Source organism: Mirounga angustirostris, unplaced genomic scaffold (genome assembly GCF_029215605.1).
Source record: "Mirounga angustirostris isolate CCGP_5_RB_7025 unplaced genomic scaffold, mMirAng1.0.hap1 SCAF_8, whole genome shotgun sequence".
NCBI lineage: Eukaryota > Metazoa > Chordata > Mammalia > Carnivora > Phocidae > Mirounga > Mirounga angustirostris.
This window is the reverse complement of record NW_026991716.1, coordinates 107,813,651-107,834,772: the sequence shown is the minus strand read 5'-3', so window position 1 is coordinate 107,834,772 and position 21,122 is coordinate 107,813,651. Positions and strand designations below refer to the sequence as shown.

Genomic DNA, 21,122 nt, shown 5'->3' with positions numbered 1-21,122 from the left:
TGCTCTACCGCCTGAGCCAGCCAGGTGCCCCAACTTTACACATTTCATTTGAAATCCTACTCTCCTTCCCCTGATACACAAGGTAGTTCCCTTAACTTCTGCAGTAATTACAGTTATATGTTTATATTTTTCAAAAACTTCTCAATGATTATGGAAATGAGATCAAATCATCCAGGAAAGAGAGAAGATATATAATGTGAAAAGAGAAATTTCAAAGTTAGGAGATAAAGAAATTTATCCATTACAAAATATAACCTTATTTCATAGTTTTTGAAAATAAAAATTTTGAAATTGCTGACTTCAAATCATATGCAGTATTTCAGCTTTAGTGATTCAATAACCAAAATTCTGAACTTCAATTTAAAAGAACATGAATTTTTAGAAGGACTTCTGAGGGTGCTTTTAAAATAACAATACATAGTAATCATAGTAATGGTGAACATTTCATTTGATAATACACATATTTGTGAATCCATCCTCTACCCATCTATCCATCCATCTACTTACCTACCTACCATCCATCTATTCACCTACCTATGTACCTACCTACCATCCATCCACCCATCTGCTTATCTACCTATTACCTACTATCTCCATTCATCTACCTGTTTACCTACCCACCATCCATCCATCCATCCATCCACCTACTTACCTACCTACCATCTATCCATCCACCTACCTACCTATCTACCTATCGGAGAGCTTCTAGGCGAGGATAACAATTTTGAAGAAGTAATAACTAAATGAAGGGCAGCACATTACAGGCAGCACAATGACTGGACATAACAGGCATTTACTAAATGATAACTGAATGTACTAAGAAAGCAAAGTGTACTAAGTGGTTGGCAGGACATTCGGTATTGAAAATCATTAGGCTGATTATAGGTTAAATGTCCATTCCATCCCAATGGCTGATTCTTGGCAGGTAAGCTTTAGCTCCTAGGCAGGTTGAAAAAATCTAGGCTTTGACTTCATGAAGCCCTGTGTTTGAATTCTGGCTCCACAAGCTGTATAAAAAAGAGGTTACTTCTTGCTTCAATTTAGATAATATTACTTACATGAGAATAAAAATGTGATTATATATATATATATATACACACAGTGCCTAACCTATTGTTTGGCACATACTGAGTCAGATCAATATAATATTGATTCCATCTATCCCTTCCCCTTTACCCACCCAAAAATGTGAGAAGTCAAATGCCTGATCAATGTAACTGCACACCCTCTGATTGCTGGGTGGTCCCCATTCTTATGTTTTCATATGGGTAATTTTTAGGTTGATGCTAAATTGGAGAGTACCTTCCTAGATAGGCAAGGATAGTTTGTAGTCAGGTGCATACTAGCATCTCTGGTCCAGGGTTATTGAAAAATCCTTATTGGTCAATAGAAGCGAAACTTGCTTTCCCTGCTATTGGCCACTTCATCTTTTTAAATTATATTATTTTTTTTCTTTTACCTGACAGTCCAGTAAGAGTGAATCCAGATTTTGTGGGACCTGAAGATTATCTAATTTGAGGGACCCTCCTAAAGGAGAAGAATGTAAATTACAAATACAGTTGACCCTTGAACAACATGAGGGTTAGGGGCACTGACCCCCTTGCAGTAAAAACTCTGCCTATAACTTTTGACTCCCCCCAAATTTACTAATAGCCTACTGTTGATCAAAAGCCTTACTGATAACATAGTCGATTAACACTTATTTTGTGTATTTTATGTATTATATGCTGTATTCTTATAATATAGTAAGTTAGTGAAAAGAAAATGTTATTAAGAAAATCATAAGGAATGGGGCACCTGGGTGGCTCAGTCGATTAAGCATCTGCCTTCAGCTCAGGTCATGATCCCAGGGTCCTGGGATTGAGCCCCATGTCGGGGTCCCTGCTCAGCGGGGAGTCTGCTTCTCTCTCTCCTCCCCGTTTGTGCTCTCTCTCGCTATCTCTGTCAGTATCTGTCTCTCTCTCTCAAATAAATAAATAAAATCTTTAAAAAATAAAAAAAAAGAAAATCATAAGAAAGAGAAAATATATTTATGGTGAATCTACACAGTTCAAACCTATATTGTTCAAGAGCCAACTGCACAAGTTAGATACAAGGCTTAAGAAGGGACTTTTACAGGTGAGGGTCTCCAAGGCTTAAGCTCTTTAGCTTCCTGATAATTTCTTGCCTAGTCCAGCACTTCCCCTCTTGTGCCTGTTTCTGTGAACGATTCTGAAGAACGATTCCTGTCACCACAACCATTTCATAGTCATGGCCTTCAGGAATAATAGAGGCCAAAGGTTCTAGTGGACCCTTGAACTATTTCTGATCCTTCTTTAAACCCCTGAGCACTAGGAGAAACCATGTTCAAAGACAACTGCTGAGCACCCAAAATAAAGGTTACTTCATTGTCTACTCAACTTAACCAATTTCTTGGTCACAAAGCATAGTGTTGTATGTGACCGATAAAGGGAAAAGGACTAATATTTGTTTAGGGCCCATTATGTGCCAAGCACTGTACATAGATTAGAACCTTTAAGCCTCATAACTGCACCATGAGACTGGCATTCTTATTCATAACCTGAGCTCAGAAAAGTAATCTGCTTGAGTGAATGCAGAAAGGATTTTGATTCATGTCTGTTTCTTTGTTATGCTAAGCAGCCTCTTATTATAAACTTAAAGATAAAAACAGAGGGTCAATAGTATCCTTTGCTAACTGACAGAACAATCTTTGTGCTAGTCAAACAAACCTGTGTGCTCTTACACACAAGGCGTATCTTGAGTCTTTCTGCTTGCTTTAGCTGCTCTCTGGACCAATTTACGTTCTTCCTGTAACACAATATCCAAACTTTTTCTGACAGGAGATGTTTATTAATAAGTTAAGCTTGTCACTGACATTCACTTGGCTCAAAATTTCACATACAATTGTCACTGCCATTTTATATCTGCTTGTAACATTGCTTCATTGGTTTCTAAAATCTTTATGTGGCATATTTATTATTTCATTCAAATAGTAAAGACTATAATTTCTAGTCTCTTTGAACAGTCTTCCCTTTTCTCTCTCCCTTTTTAAAGATTGTATTGTTAAGTAATCTCTACACCCAACATTGGACTCAAATTTACAACCCCAAGATCAAGACCAGGCACCCCTTTCCTTATTGCTAAAATAATATTCTGAACAGAGCAGGCAACTAAAATATTGTTAGTTCAATAATCTTTCTGTACAGGGAGTGATAAAATTTTAAACTCTAGAGTAACCTTGCACATTGCAGGATTATATGGTTCTAAAGATTAATTTAAATATCTTACACAAGACAGGCAATGATTTAATTATGAAAAAGTGGTTTCATAATTTATCAGCCTTCAAGTACACAGTGCTTCCTTTAATACTGTTGTAACTGTCTCTTGATTATATATATTTCACAATTTGATAATTACAGAGAAATGAACTGACACAATGTGAGTTAATATGCAACAGGAGACATTACTTTTCACATGTTGTAAGCAAGTTGTAATTCTGAACTCCTAACACCCAGGGGATAACAAATTTCATGTGCTAAATGAGTGCCCTAAGTATATTGTTAAAGGTCACCCTTTGACAATGCCATCTTTGTTTTTAGAACATAAAGCCTGAAAACATGCTTTAAATTATATTTACATAAAGTACATTTTATTTCTCAATGAAGCTGTTTTTACTCAGTATTATAGCTTCAAAATATTCATCATTTTATCTCTGCTATAAAACATTAATTTAACATCAAAATTCTGGTTTTACTTAAGAGATGGAGACAAAGTATGACAGAAAAGAAACTCCTAATCTATTCGATCAAACTGACTACTCATAAACCACAACTCTCATTTGATTTGTTATTACAGGGTTTCTTCTCTCCATCTATAATAAATAAGAGTGGCTGATACTTAAAAAGTTGAATATTTAAACACTAAATGTTGCTTAGACCTCTCTAGACTTGTAAGTCATGAAATGAAATGTTCAGAATATACTAGATATTGCTTTAAAAAGAGCTTGAAAGGCACCTAGGTGGCTCAGTCGGCTAAGGTCTGCCTTTGGCTCAGGTCATAATCTCAAGATCCTGGAATCTTGAGCCCAGCACAGTTGGGCTTCCCCCTCAGTGGGGACTCTGCTTCTCCTTCTCCCTCTGCCCCTCCCTGAACCTTCCCCACTCATGCTCGCTCTCTCAAATAAATAAAAATATATATATAAAAAAAAGAGCTTGATATTAAATCCACTTTATAGTTGGTCAGAAATGACAACATGGACCTTTTTTGAGTCTATGACATTCCTCATACGGCTAATATATTAACACCTGTAATAAGGTATTAATTTTAAAAACCATACATATATATATTTAAGTATCTGCCATCCTCAAGTTGTTTAATTTTGTTTAGTAAAATGCCCACAAAGTATCTAAAAGATAGAAGTAGAATCCAGCCTTTAATTTTCATATAGATTCCACTTAATCATAAGGTGGAAGAATAACAATAAATGAACTGCTAAATATCTAACTATTTTATAATTAAATCAGTACACATCCCTATAGTGCCTGGGTGGCTTAGTCTGTTGAGCGTCCGACTCTTGGTTTCGGCTCAGGTTGTGATCTCACGGGTTCTGGGATCAAGTCCCATATCAGGCTCCTTGCTCAGCAGGGAGCTTTCTTCTCTCTCTCCCTCTTCCTGCCTCTGCCCTGCTTGTGTGTTCTCTCTCTGACAAATGAATAAATAAAAAAATCTTTTTTAAAAAAGCAAACATATACACAAACCTTCAAAGATCTTATAAAAATACTATGAACCTAGAATTCTTGTCCAACTATAAAATAAATAATATATGAGGGCAGAAATAAAACATTTCCAGAGATGCTAAGACTCCTCTGTACCTTCTCTGGGGCCACCACTTAAGGAAGCACTTTAGTAAGTGAATGAATGTGAAATTCAAGATAAGGCCATTTAAGAACATACAAAAAATGTTGCAAGAAGTCTCAGAGAAAAAGCTGGAAAGCAATCAGTCTAATTTAAAATAGAAAGTCAGGTGGTTTAAAGAACATCTCCAAAAAATAACAATGGAATATATACCAAGCACTAAAATTCCTGAGGAGTAAATATTAAAAATCATGGTAATTAAAGTGGGCATTTCTACTCTCAATAGAGGAAAAAGAAAAACAATGAGAACTTTCAGAAAAAAACAAACAAATGGCATGTAAGTTCCAAATATGAGGTGTAACAAAATATGGCACAATTGAGTGATTGATAGTGAGCAAGGACGCTAGAGGCATTTTTCCTAGAAGTTGTGAATTCACAGAAAAGACAATATAATCCTAATTCCATAATTATATGTTCTTGATTGTGGAAACACACAATTGGTTTTTAAATGTTAGAATCATCCTTTAGAAAAAAAACAATTAGTATTAAATACTATATTAGAATAGAATGTGAATGTTATTAAATTTAACAATACAAAAACAAAGTTACAGCTTATAGAGAATGGGAAATAAGGAAGAAGAAGAAAGAACTATAGGAGGGCTAGATCTCATATGTCATCTGAAGTTGTTAGAATATTGAACAGATGTTTGAGTACATTGTTTAAAGGTAAAAGATAATCAAAAGAAGAACTAAAGTAATATCAAAAATTGGAAGGAGAAGAAAGGAAGGGGATTCAGAAGTGAAATGAGTGGTCACCTCTATGATAGTAGACTACATTGCAAAAACAAATAAGATGTCGACTGGGAAATTATTTAGTGTCTCCTGCTGTGTTAGCTTCTCGAAGCCAATACTCTGGTAACTTTAGTTGTCTTCCAATGCACTGGTTTTCTTTGTTATAGAGAATTTCATATATATTTCAAGTTAAATCTTATGACTTACTCATGATGACAAAGTTTTTTATTTTAAGAAGATTTTATTTATTTATTTGAGAGAGGGAGAGAATGAGCCAGGGGGAGGGGGCACAGGGAGGGACAGAGGGAGACAGAGAAGCAGACTCCTGCTGAGCAGGGAACCCCGACAGTACTTAATCCCAGGGTCCTAGGATCATGACCTGAGCCAAAGGCAGACACTAAACCAACAGAGCCACCCAGGCGCCCCGACAAAGTCTTTGAAGAAGAGTGTAGAGTACTGTCCAATGCTTATTCCCCAGAGGAGAACTCTACTATAAATTAGCCCCTAATTTTCTTCCTTCTTCTTCCCCATACTTCCCTTGACCCCATGCTGATGTTCTCAAAAATCTTCAGATGCCAATCCTGTCCTCTTTCTCACTTCCTTCACATTCGTCTTCATCCCTTCCTCTCTGTGACAGTATACCCCTTAGCCTGCCAATATCTCAGGTGTCTCCCCATCCTGATAAATCCTTCCTGTAATTCTGCACGACCTTCTGACCAGTGATTACCCTCACCCTTCCATCTTTCCAAGGTTCTTATTTTTTTAAATTTTATTATTATTTTTTAAATTTTATTATGTTATGTTAATCACCATACATTACATCATTAGTTTTTGATGTAGTGTTCCATGATTCATTGTTTGCATATAACACCCAGTCCTCCATTCAATACGTGCCCTCTTTAATACCCATCACCAGGCTAACCCATCCCCCCCACCCCCTCCCCTCTAGAACCCTCAGTTTGTTTCTCAGCGTCCATAGTCTCTCATGTTTGCCTCCCCCTCCGTTTTCCCCCTCTTCATTTTGCCCTTCCTACTATCTTCTTCTTCTTCTTCTTTTTTTTTTTACATATAATATATTATTTGTTTCAGAGGTACAGGTCTGTGATTCAACAGTCTTACACAATTCACAGCGCTCACCATAACACATACCCTCCCCAATGTCTATCACCCAGCCACTCCATCCCTCCCAACCCTCACAATTCCAGCAACCCTCAGTTTGTTTCCTGAGATTAAGAATTCCCCATATCAGTGAGATCATATGATACATGTCTTTCTCTGTTTGACTTATTTCGCTCAGCATAATACCCTCCAGTTCCATCCACATCATTGCAAATGGCAAGATTTCATTCCTTTTGATGGCTGCATAATATTCCATTGTCTCTATCTATCTATCTATCTATATATGTATATACACACATCTTCTTTATCCATTCATCTTTTTCTTTATCCATTCATCTGTTGATGGACATCTTGGCTCTTTCCATAGTTTGGCTATTGTGGACATTGCTGCTATAAACATCAGGGTGCATGTACCCCTTCGGATCACTACATTTGTATCTTTGGGGTAAATACCCAGTAGTGGCAATTGCTGGGTTATACGGTAGCTCTATTTTCAACTTTCTGAGGAACCTCCATACTGTTTTCCAGAGTGGCTGCACCAGCTTGCATTCCCACCAACAGTGTAGGAGGGTTCCCCTTTCTCCGCATCCCCGCCAACATCTGTCATTTCCTGACTTGTTAATTTTAGCCATTCTGACTGGTGTGAGGTGGTATCTCATTGAGGTTTTGATTTGGATTTCCCTGATGCCGAGGGATGTTGAGCACTTTTTCATGTGTCTGTTGGCCATTTGGATGTCTTCTTTGGAAAAATGTCTGTTCATGTCTTCTGCCCATTTCTTGATTAGATTATTTGTTCTTTGGGTGTTGAGTTTGATAAGTTCTTTATAGATTTTGGATACTAGCTCTTTATCTGATATGTCATTTTCAAATATCTTCTCCCATTCTGTCAGTTGTCTTTTGGTTTTGTTGACTGTTTCTTTTGCTGTGCAAAAGCTTTTTATCTTGATGAAGTCCCAATAGTCATTTTTGCCCTTGCTTCCCTTGCCTTTGGCAATGTTTCTAGGAAGAAATTGCTGCGGCTGAGGTCGAAGAGGTTGCTGCCCATGTTCTCCTCTAGGATTCTGATGGACTCCTGTCTCACATTGAGGTATTTCATCCATTTTGAGTCTATTTTTTGCGTGTGGTGTAAGGAAATGGTCCAGTTTCATTCTTCTGCATGTGGCTGTCCAATTTTCCCAACACCATTTGTTGAAGAGACTGTCTTTTTTCCATTGGACATTCTTTCCTGCTTTGTCGAAGATCAGTTGACCATAGAATTGAGGGTCCATTTCTGGGCTCTCTATTCTGTTCCATTGATCTATGTGTCTGTTTTTGTGCCAGTACCATACTGTCTTGATGATGACAGCTTTGTAATAGAGCTGGAAGTCTGGAATTGTGGTGCCACCAGCTTTGCTTTTCTTTTTCAACATTCCTCTGGCTATGCGGGGTCTGTTCTGGTTCCATACAAATTTTAGGATTATTTGTTCCATTTCTTTGAAAAAAGTGGATGGTATTTTGATGGGGATTGCACTGAATGTGTAGATTGCTCTAGGTAGCATTGACATCTTCACAATATTTGTTCTTCCAATCCATGAGCATGGAACGTTTTTCCATTTCTTTGTGTCTTCCTCAATTTCTTTCATGAGTATTTTATAGTTTTCTGAGTACAGATTCTTTGCCTCTTTGGTTAGATTTATTCCTAGGTATCTTATGGTTTTGGGTGCAATTGTAAATGGGATTGACTCCTTAATTTCTCTTTCTTCTGTCTTGTTGTTGGTGTATAGGAATGCCACTGACTTCTGTGCATTGATTTTATATCCTGCCACTTCACTGAATTCCTGTATGAGTTCTAGCAGTTTTGGGGTGGAGTCTTTTGGGTTTTCCACATAAAGTATCATATTATCTGCAAAGAGTGAGAGTTTGACTTCTCAACCTGTACCAAAATATTGGGATCATTCCCTGCATATTTTCGGACCACAATCCTTTGAAACTAGAACTCAATCACAAGAGGAAAGTTGGAAAGAACTCAAATACATGGAGGCTAAAGAGCATCCTACTAAAGAATGAATGGGTCAACCAGGAAATTAAAGAAGAATTTTTTTTCATGGAAACAAATGAAAATGAAAACACAACTGTTCAAAATCTTTGGGATGCAGCAAAGGCACTCCTAAGAGGAAAGTATATAGCAATACAAGCCTTTCTCAAGAAACAAGAAAGGTCTCAAATACACAACCTAACCCTACACCTAAAGGAGCTGGAGAAAGAACAGGAAATAAAGCCTAAACCCAGCAGGAGAAGAGAAATAATAAAGATCAGAGCAGAAATCAATGAAATAGAAGCCAAAAGAACAGTAGAACAGTTCAACAAAACTAGGAGCTGGTTCTTTGAAAGAATTAGTAAGATTGATAAACCCCTGGCCAGACTTATCAAAAAGAAAAGAGAAATGACCCAATAAATAAAATCATGAATGAAAGAGGAGAGATCACAACCAACACCAGATAAATACAATTATAAGAACATATTATGAGCAACTACATGCCAGCAAATTAGATAATCTGGAAGAAATGGATGCATTCCTAGAGATGTATCAACTACCAAAACTGAACCAGGAAGAAATAGAAAACCTGAACAGACCTATAACCACTAAGGAAATTGAAGCAGTCATCAAAAATCTCCCAACAAACAAGAGCCCAGGGCCAGGTGGCTTCCCAGGGGAATTCTACCAAACATTTAAAGAAGAACTAATACCTATTCTTCTGAAACTGTTCCAAAAAATAGAAATGGAAGGAAAACTTCCAAACTCTTTTCATGAGGCCACCATTACCTTGATCCCAAAACCAGACAAAGACCCCATCAAAAAGGAGAATTACAGACCCATATCCCTGATGAACATGGATGCAAAAATTCTCACCAAAATACTAGCTGATAGGATCCAACAGTACATTAAAAGGATTATTCACCACGATCAAGTGGGATTTATCCCTGGGCTGCAAGGTTGGTTCAACATCCGCAAATCAATCAATGTGATACAATACATTAATAAAAGAAAGAACAAGAACCACATGATCCTCTCAATAGATGCAGAAAAAGCATTTGACAAAGTACAGCATTGTTTCTTGATCAAAACTCTTCAGAGTATAGGGACAGAGGGTACATACCTCAATATCATAAAAGCCATCTATGAAAAACCCACAGTGAGTATCATTCTCAATGGGGAAAAACTGAGAGCTTTCCCCCTAAGGTCAGGAACATGGCAGGGATGTCCACTATCACCACTGCTATTCAACATAGTATTAGAAGTCCTAGCCACAGCAATCAGACAACAAAAAGAAATAAAAGGCATCCCAATCGGCAAAGAAGAAGTCCAAGGTTCTTAAAAGAATATACTCACTGCTTTTCTTATTTATCTCTAATCCTTCTTCATTTGACTGTAACCCCATGTTACTGAAACATCCAGATCAGTTCTTTCTCCAGAAAAGATTCATTCATTCATTCATTCATTTACTCAGTAAGTATTTATTTGTTCATTGATAGAATCTGACATGGCTCCTGTGCTTAAGGAGTTTGTTGTCTGAGGTGTAGACAGACATTAATCAATAGTACAGATAAATAAGCACTCATAAGCTAAGGCAAATGCTGTGAAGGAAAAGGACAAGGTATGAAGAGAATACTGAATAAGAGGAGCTTGGTCTGGTCTGATGGTTAGAAGAGGCTTCTCCAAGAAACCAACACTGATCTGAGAAATGAAGGACAAGTAGCAGTGCACCAATTAAGTGGCCTCAGAGGTAGGGAGTACATTCCTAGCACAGCATCTTCATGGCACCATATCCATGAAATGAGAAGCAGCCTATACCCGCCATGTCATAGCATTTCTCATTCTACATTTTAAAACTCTTAATTATCTGTATCACTCTGCTCAAATGCTCTAATCTCCCAGTTGATAAGCTTGAAAAGGGCCCTAGATCACATACATCTTGACTGTTCTTTTATTAAAGGAACTCGCATAAGTCCTGTCACATAGCATGTTCTCAGTAAATATTTACTAAAAGAACAAATGAATATTATCCATGACCCTCTAATTGCCAAATCCAATAAACATGTCTTTTTTTTTAAAGATTTATATATTTATTTGAGAGAGAGAGAGAGAGATGCATGTGTGTGTGGAGGGGGTAGGGGCAGAGGAAGAGAGAGAATCCTCAAGCAGACACCCTGCTGAGTGTGGAGTCCAACTCTGTGGGGCTTGATCCCAGGACCCTGAGATCACGATCTGAGCCGAAACCAAGAGTCTGCTGCCCAAGTGACTGAGCCATCCAGGTGCCCCAATAAACGTCTTTTAAGTTCTTATGGTATCTCTCAGTGGCATTTAACTGGTCGACCACTACTTCCTTCTGACCTCTGATATACTCTTCATTCAATGCCACCTTTTTTCCAGGTTCTCTTGTCTCTCTCAGGTTCCCATTTCTTCACTTATCCCCTAATTCTACCCATGACTCACCACTTTGCACATACTCTTTGGGGGATCTCTTCCATATTCAAATGGTTCCAACTTCCCTCCACTGATCTCATTTCTTCACTTACAGTGTGGACCTGGCTCCTGAGCTATAGACTCATGTAACAACTGTTTGTGGGTCATATGTACCCATACTCCTTACAGCCATTTCAAAGTCAAATAAGCAAAACCAAACTCATCATCATTTCACCACCCCCTATCCCACAACAACAAAATAAAACCAGGTTGAGCTTCATTATTTTATCTCAGTTTATGGCATCACTATCCATTTAGACACCTAAACTAAATATTTGGTGGTTATTCTCTTCTTACATCACACATCCACATATAATCATCAAGGTCAGACAGGTTTAGCCACAACATATTTATCTAATCCTTCTCTTCTTCTCCAGCCTCTTGACCACTAGCTTAGCCCATACTGTCATCACTTCCTTCTAGGTGTCTACAACTAATGTCATAGAATCAATAGCAACCAACCTAAAATATAAATCGGACACCAGCCCCCTGCCTACAACTTTTCAGACTGGAGACTAAATCCAAGTTTCTTAACTTTGCATGCAAAACCCAGACTTCTGTTTGCTTCAACAGCTCCACCTTTCACCACTTCCTTCTGTGAACTTTACTCTCAGGGAACCACAAAGTGCTTGTGGCTCCTGCACAGAGTACACATTTCCTGGCTCTGTGCCCTTGTACTTTTAGTTGTAATAATCTCACTCCTAGATACCTTTTATCATGCCCAAATCCATCCAATAATCCTCAACAACTCTCCCTGGATTCTTCAAGATGAATGAGATATCCCTTTAACCATGAACCTTCTAATAATACTCTATGCCAAGCCCTACTGGAGTGCAACAGTGCTTGATCATTGTCATTGTGATGTCTGTGTCTCCCCTTCTGTGAGTTTCAGAGAAAAAGGACCATGTTTTGCACAGCACGTAATGAACTCTCACTAAAAGTCCTTATGAGGAGGAAAGAAAAATGGCATTTATTCATTCAACAATTTTCAATTTCGGCTGCAAAATATATCTACTATTTTATTTTATTTAAAAATTTTTTTATTTAAATTCAATTTAATTAACACATAGTGTGTTGTTAGTTTCAGAGGTAGAATTTAGTGATTCATCAGTGCTCATCACAACAAGTGCCCTCCTTAGTGCCCATCACCCAATTATCCCATACCCCCACCCACCTCCCTTCCAACAACCCTCAGTTCGTTTCCTATAGTTACAAGTCTCTTATGGTTTGCCTCCCTCTCTGTTTTCATCTTTTCTTATTTCATCTGTTTTATTTCTTAAATTCCAGAAAACAAAAAGAAATAAAAGGCATCCAAATCCTCAAAAAAGAAGTCAAAATTTCACTCTTCACAGACAACACGATATTCTGTGTAGAAAACCCAAAAGACTCCACCAAAAATTTGCTAGAACTGATACAGGAATTCAGCAAAGTCGCAGGATATAAAACCAATGCACAGAAGTCAGTTGCATTTCTATACACTAACAATGAGGCAGAAGAAAAAGAAATCAAGGCGTCTATCCCATTTACAAGTGCACTAAAAACCATAATATACTAGGAATAAGTCTAACCAAAGAGTTAAAGGATCTATATCCACTATTTTACACAGTGACAAGTAATATGGTGCTATGGAGAAAAAAATAAAGCATTTATGGGGCATATTACCTATTGAGATGGGGAAGGTAGTTACTGAGAAGCTGAATTTTGCTGGAAGACATGAAGGGAGAGAAAGGCCATGCAGACAGCTGGGGAAAGAATATTCCAGACAAAGGGAAGAACAAGTATGGAGACCCTCAGAGGGGAGCATGCTTGATGCTTCTGAAGGAGAGCGAGGAAGGCAATGTGGCGAGAGGAGCAGGAATGAAGTAGAAGACGACGTCAGAGGAATAATGGGGTAGAAGTGTGTCCAGACTGTGACGAGTTGCAGAGTATTATAAGGTTTTGTTCTGCATGAGATGGGAGCCATAAGAAGATATTTTAATTTTTGAATGGAGCACAATTTGAAAGCTACTGCACGTGTATTTGTAGGGGTGTTTGAAATGCTAGAGAACTGCAGGATTATCTATGAGAGCCAACATTAATACTCCAAATTCTTTCTTCAGCAACCACAGGACCACATAGCTACAGTTCAGATATTAGAGCCTGCAGACATAGCTTTTGAGCTAATTTTATGTGAACAGGAGCAAATTAATAATTATCTCTGAATCAATACATTCGTGCCTACAGTGTCCTATTAGAGGATTTAAGAGAATAAAATATTTGAAGGGAAATATAATGACAAGTAAATTCCCTTAATTCCAAATTCACAATTATGAATGAACATAATTCACTTTCCCCTGCCTGCTTTTTGGTTCAGTTACTTAACCTTGGTGAAACAGTTTTTACATCTTGAAATGATGGTAATTACCCCTTCCTCACTACTTCCTTTGGAGATTTAAATGAGACAACAAATGTAACTTACATACTACTGAGCCTATCATTTTATTATTATTGTGTAATACCTTAAAGTTTTATCTAAAGGCATTTAATAATTGAGATCTGGATGACACACTGAAATCATCTTAGTATCAAATCTGAGGATTTGATGAGACAATGTATGTATAAAACTACAACGGAGATCCAATAGTTCATTTTTGCCCTTGCTTCCCTTGCCTTTGGCAATGTTTCTAGGAAGAAGTTTCTGTGGCTGACGTCGAAGAGTTTGCTGTCTCTGTTATCCTCTAGGATTTTGATGGACTCCTGTTTCACATTTAGGTCTTTCATCCATTTTGAGTCTGTCTTTGTGTGTGGTGTAAGGAAATGGTTCAGTTTCATTCTTCTGCATGTGGCTGTCCAATTTTCCCAACACCATTTGTTGAAGAGACTGTCTTTTTTCCATTGGACATTCTTTCCTGCTTTGTCAAAAATTAGTTGGCCATAGAGTTGAGGGTCCATTTCTGAGCTCTCTAATCTGTTCCATTGATCTGTGTCTGTTTTTGTGCCAGTACCATACTGTCTTGATGATTACAGCTTTGTAATAGAGCTTGAAGTCTGGAATTGTGGTGCCACCAGCTTTGCTTTTTTTTTTTTTTAAGATTTTATTTATTTATTTGAGAGAGAGAAAATGAGAGAGAGCACATGAGAGGGGGGAGGGTCAGAGGGAGAAGCAGACTCCCTGCTGAGCAGGGAGCCCAATGCGGGACTCGATCCAGGGACTCCAGGATCATGACCTGAGCCGAAGGCAGTCGCTTAACCAACTGAGCCACCCAGGCGCCCAGCTTTGCTTTTCTTTTTCAACATTCCTCTGGCTATTCGGGGTCTGTTCTGGTTCCATACAAATTTTAGGATTATTCCATTTCTTTGAAAAAAGTTGATGGTATTTTGATAGAGATTGCATTAAATGTGTAGATTGCTCTAGGTAGCACTGACATCTTCACAATATTTGTTCTTCCAATCCATGAGCATGGAACGTTTTTCCATTTCTTTGTGTCTTCCTCAATTTCTTTCATGAGTATTTTATAGTTTTCTGAGTACAGATTCTTTGCCTCTTTGGTTAGATTTATTCCTAGGTATCTTAAAGCTTTTGCACAGCAAAGGAAACAGTCAATAAAACCAAAAGATAACCGACAGAATGGGAGAAGATATTTGCAAATGACATATTAGATAAAGGGCTAGTATCCAAAATCTATAAAGAACTTATCAAACTCAACACCCAAAGAACAAATAATCTAATCAAGAAATGGGCAGAAGACATGAACAGACATTTTTCCAAAGAAGACATCCAAATGGCCAACAGACACATGAAAAAGTGCTCAACATCCCTCGGCATCAGGGAAATCCAAATCAAAACCTCAATGAGATACCACCTCACACCAGTCAGAATGGCTAAAATTAACAAGTCAGGAAATGACAGATGTTGGCGGGGATGCGGAGAAAGGGGAACCCTCCTACACTGTTGGTGGGAATGCAAGCTGGTGCAGCCACTCTGGAAAACAGTATGGAGGTTCCTCAGAAAGTTGAAAATAGAGCTACCGTATAACCCAGCAATTGCCACTACTGGGTATTTACCCCAAAGATACAAATGTAGTGATCCGAAGGGGTACATGCACCCTGATGTTTATAGCAGCAATGTCCACAATAGCCAAACTATGGAAAGAGCCAAGATGTCCATCAACAGATGAATGGATAAAAGAAGAAGATGAATGGATAAAGAAGATATGTGTATATACATATATAGATAGATAGATAGATAGAGACAACGGAATATTATGCAGCCATCAAAAGGAATGAAATCTTGCCATTTGCAATGATGTGGATGGAACTGGAGGGTATTATGCTGAGCGAAATAAGTCAAACAGAGAAAGACATGTATCATATGATCTCACTGATATGGGGAATTCTTAATCTCAGGAAACAAACTGAGGGTTGCTGGAATTGTGAGGGTTGGGAGGGATGGAGTGGCTGGGTGATAGACATTGGGGAGGGTATGTGTTATGGTGAGCGCTGTGAATTGTGTAAGACTGTTGAATCACAGACCTGTACCTCTGAAACAAATAATACATTACATGTTAAAAAAAAAGATAGTAGAAAGGGAAAAATGAAGGGGGGGAAATCGGAGGGGGAGACGAACCATGAGAGACGATGGACTCTGAAAAACAAACTGAGAGTTCCAGAGAGGAGGGGGGTGGGGGATGGGTTAGCCTGGTGATGGGTATTAAAGAGGGCATGTATTGAATGGAGCACTGGGTATTATAAGTAAACAATGAATCATGAACACTACATCAAAAACTAATGATGTAATGTATGGTGATTAACATAATATAATAAAATTAAATTTAAAAAAACTACAATGGAGACTGACATGTAGTAAATATCATTATTATTAATATTATTGTAACTGTGCTGATACCAAGGCATTTTTATGAATAAAATACAGATGGCACATAGAATGCAGCACACCCTGTTAATAGTTTGGCATTTCTTTTTAAAAAAGGAAAAATGAGGGGCGCCTGGGTGGCTCAGTTGGTTAAGCGACTGCCTTCGGCTCAGGTCATGATCCTGGAGTCCCAGGATCGAGTCCCGCATCGGGCTCCCTGCTTGGCAGGGAGTCTGCTTCTCCCTCTGACGCTCCCCCATCTCATGCTCTCTCTGTCTCTAGCTCATTCTCTCTGTCTCAAATAAATAAATAAAATCTTTAAAAAAAAAGGAAAAATGACGGAGGCGCCTGGGTGGCTTAGTGGGTTAACTGTCTGCCTTCAGCTCAGGTCATGATCTCAAGGTCCTAGGATCCAGCCCCAGGTTGGGTTCCCGGCTCAGCTAGGAGCCTGCTTCTCCCTCTCTCTCTGCCCGCCCCGCCCTCCCAGCTCATGCTCTCTCTCTCTCTCTCTGTCTCTCTCAAATAAATAAATAAAATCTTCAAAAAAGAAAAGAAAAGTGACTGTCCTGTTACCTAGAAATATGGAGTATGTTGACCCTGGAATAAAATAAATGACTTATTTACCCATTAATCATCAATCACATTATATATTAGCCTATGAAAATATTTAATTTCCCAGTTAATTATCTTTCTTCAATGTCTTGTAAAGTGCCCTAAACAGAGATGTGAGATTATTTACACAAGAAGAAAATTAAGGTGGTCAGCTGCATGTAATCTAGTCACTTGTGACTAGATTTGCTCCCACATTACACAAATGTTTACTTAAATATTTCTCTAATCTGACATTAAGTGAGAAGGTAATTTGGGGGAGGGATGTTTGAGGAATTCTTCTTCAATTTTCCAAATTAAAGAAAGGTGACCGGGGCTTCTGGGTTGCTCAGTGGGTTAATAAGCTTCTGACTCTCGACTCTTGACTCATCTCTCCGTGTGCTTGGGATTCCCTTTGTCATTCTCCCTAGGCCCCTACCCCCCCCCCACTCTCTCTCTCCCTCTTGAATAAGTAAATAAATCTTAAAAAAAAAGCCGACCATTTTGAGAAATATTAACACTAATTTTGGTTTAGAAAGCCCAGTATGCTGAGCAACATTTAACTTTTACCCGAGGAAGGGAAAAATATGTAACAGCCAAATCCTTAGAGGTTGTGCAGGCAAATAGAGATGGTTGAATGGCATCAAAAAGCTATGATGTTATCATCCTTCGGTTCCCTTGTTAGATTTCACTTATTTTTAATCACAAACTATTCCAAACATTTTAAAAATTAAAGTTAATAATGTAACAGGCATAAATGGATTCACCATCCACATGTAATAATGTTAACATAGTATAATATTTGTTTCAGAAATATTTTTGAAGAGATAACACTGCCTTTATATATACTGCTTTTTTTATACAATTGTTTAACCTCTTGCTTGCTTTAAACTGGCCTGCCACACATTATTGGGTAAAAGGGTCTAAAGGTGTGTCCACCTCTCTTTTAAAAGTACGTTTGTGGGGCACCTGGGTGGCTCAGTCTCCTAAGTGTCTGCCTTCAGCTCAGGTCATGGTCCCAGGGTCCTGGGATTGAGCCCCGCATTGAGCTCCTTTCTCCATGGGAAGCCTGCTTCTCCCTCTCCCATTTCCCCTGCTTGTGTTCCCTCTTTCGCTGTGTCTCTCTCTGTCAAATAAATAAATAAAATATTTTTTTAAAAAAGAAAGTACATTTGTTAAAAAAATATACTCAGAAGGCAGAAAACTGGCCTTTGGAAAAATGGAGTTTTAACAAGTCAACACTTCACAAAGGAAAAACACGATATGGCTAACAATCAAACTCTGGTTAAGACAACGCTAACTGACTAATATTAAAACTTTTGGGAATAACCAGAAGACTAGATCATTAATCATTTTTGCAAAGTTTTCATCCACATTCTTGAAGGCTTATAACTGTTTTTATCTAAAATGAAGCTTATTAAAATATTAGACAATATTAGATATTTCTAATTCTTCTTTTAAAATCTACAATTATTCATGCCTTTAGAAACATCCAGCTGGGGTTTTGCTATCACTTGACAACAAATTTTTAATAAATTAAATATTTATTTTAAAATTTCCTAAAATAAACAGATTTTTTAAAAAGCATGTGTTCAGGGGCGCCTGGGTGGTTCAGTCATTGATTGTCTGCCTTTGGCTCAGGTCATGATCCTGGAGTCCCAGAATCGAGCCCTACATTGGGCTCCCTGCTCAGTGGGAGGCCTACTTCTCCCTCTCCCACTTCCCCTGCTTGTATTGCCTCTCTCACTGTCTCTCTGTCAAATAAATAAATAAAATCTTAAAAAAAAAAGTATGTGTTCAGCAATAAGATTATATGTCATAGCCACTTTTTGGAAAAAAGAAAACAATAAAATAGATTACTTTGTCTTTTGCTTTTAATTTAGTTAGTGCTATATTACTCTACCAGTATAGAACCATAATGATATACACTTTTGATATACACCATTTTGAACTTTTTTTTAATTTTTATTTTTTAAAGATTTTATTTATTTATTTGACAGAGAGAGATAGCGAGAGCAGGAACACAAGCAGGGGGAGTGGGAGAGGGAGAAGCGGGTTTCCCACCAAGCATGGAGCCCGATGCAGGGCTTGATCTCAGAACCCTGGGATCATGACCTGAGCCAAAGGCAGACGCTTAACAACTGCACCCCTATTTTGAACTTTTAAATGAAAACATAATAAAACACCATTTGCACTTAAAAATGGTTAAGATGGTAAATTTTTGTTTTCACCATGATACAAACAGCACCATTTGACTCAATATTGTTTCCAAGAAACTTCATTACAATTTAAATCTAAAGTATATATGTGAAATTGCCTATAAAATGTGTTTACTCATTTGTTTTGTATTATCTTATGTTTCTTAATTTTTAGGTGTGCATCTCACTTTTCATTTTCTTTGGATTAGCAATTCTTTTTCTTATTAACTCAGAATTTAATATCTAATCTGTGCTGTAAGACATAGTCTCAAAATGAATTTTTACATGAAATTGAACAAATATTTTAATTCCTTCAACAAAACTGATGTCCTGCTTGCTTTAAATTTAAACTAAAAATTATCATAAACCAGACTTAGTTTTGTAGTAACTATGTTCAAGAAAGACATTTTAAAATTAACATATATTTTCTGTAGGCTAAGAATTTATATAAGACAGAAAACATGTTTTTAAGATAAAAAATAGGGCGCCTGGGTGGCTCAGTTGGTTAAGCGACTGCCTTCGGCTCAGGTCATGATCCTGGAGTCCCAGGATCGAGTCCCACGTTGGGCTCCCTGCTCAGCAGGGAGTCTGCTTCTCCCTCTGACCCTCCTCCCTCTCATGCTCTCTGTCTCTCGTTCTCTCTCTGGCAAATAAATAAAATCTTAAAAAAAAAAATTTTTTTTAAGATAAAAAATAGCACTGGGCTGCCTGGGTGGCTCCGTAGGTTGTGTTTGATTCCTGATTTTGGCTCAGGTCATGGTCTCAGGGCTGTGAGATTCAGCCCTGGTCGGACTTCCCACTCTGCGGGGAGTCTGCTTGACTTTCCCTCTCCCTCTGCCCCTCCTCCCGCCGTGGCGCACATGCATATGCATACTCGCACACACTCTCTCTAAAATAAATAAATAAATATTTTTTAAAAAAGGTAAAAAGTAGTGTCTCATAAGTGGAGAATAGTATGAATTAAGAAGCAATGAGATTTAAATAAAAATGGCTAGGTAAAGTTAATCTTACTATGCTGCTATTAATTTTTTATAAAAATGTCTTATAAATAAATAACTTCCAGAAACATTTCTATATTTTTACCTTACTATAAAAGAAAAAATCCCACTATGAATAAGCATCTTAATCACTTGTGGAAGAAAAATATTTCAATACTAATTCTGGTCATCTGCCAAAATTCAATTATAAATAATAATTTTGACTTCTCAGCATAAGTCAAATCTCTTCATAATATTATACCATATATTAAACTGATCTTTCCACTTGAGCAAATGGTAAAAACTCATTATGGGAGACATTTATAAGCGAAGTTTTTTATTTGGAATGCTAACTAAAATAATGAATTTATAGGTTATCAAAATGTGTTTGGATGGATATCTTTTACAAAAGCCTAATCATTTAACACTCACCAATATAATCACAGAATTTTCTTGAAAAATTAGCAGCAGCAAGATTAGGGAGTTTAGAAGAGAGACATTTTTTTATGTTTCAAGTTTTTATTTAAATTCTAGTTAGTTAACAAATAGTGTAATATTAGTTTCAGGAGTAGAATTTAGTGATTCATCACACACAACACCCAATGATCACAAGGGGCCCTCCTTACTACTACAGCCCATCTCCTCCACCTACCTCTCCTCCATCACCCCTCAGTTTATTCTCTATAGTTAGTCTGTTTTATAGTTTGCCTCCCTCTCTCTTTTTTTTCTTTCCCCTATGTTCATCTGTTTTGTTTCTTAAATTCTATATATGGAGTGAAATCATACAGTATTTGTCTTAGACAGACTTTTATATATATTAATTTAACATATGGTTAGAGAAAAATTACAAATCAATGGGTAGGAGGAGAATTATTTAATAAACAATTAGGTTAGATTGTCTTAATTTGGAAAAAATTAGAATAGGTATTCAATGCATAGTAAACATCAAAATAAGTTATGGTTAGATTAAAGAGTTAAAATTATTTAGAAATCAAATAGTTAAAAGAAAGGGAAGAAAATGAGCTGTTTTATCAAACTTTTGGTTGATAGATAACTTTCTAAGCTTAGGAACAAAATATTTACAAAGTGTATGTAAATATATAAAATGTGTATAAATATGATATGTGTTTGTGTATCCACCCAAAAAGAATGATATTTGGTCAAACTAAAAATTTTTTAAATACACACAGTAAAAAAAAAAAAAAGTAAAAAAAGAAAAACAAAAACAAAAACCCAAA

The 21,122-nt window shown here is 37.3% G+C and overlaps 1 protein-coding gene across 5 annotated transcripts in view; it reads right to left on the bottom strand.

The window, feature by feature from the left end:
- The window catches only part of RNF217 (ring finger protein 217), a 144,538-nt gene that overhangs the window by 20,706 nt on the left and 102,710 nt on the right, over positions 1-21,122 (bottom strand). The window lies entirely within an intron of this gene.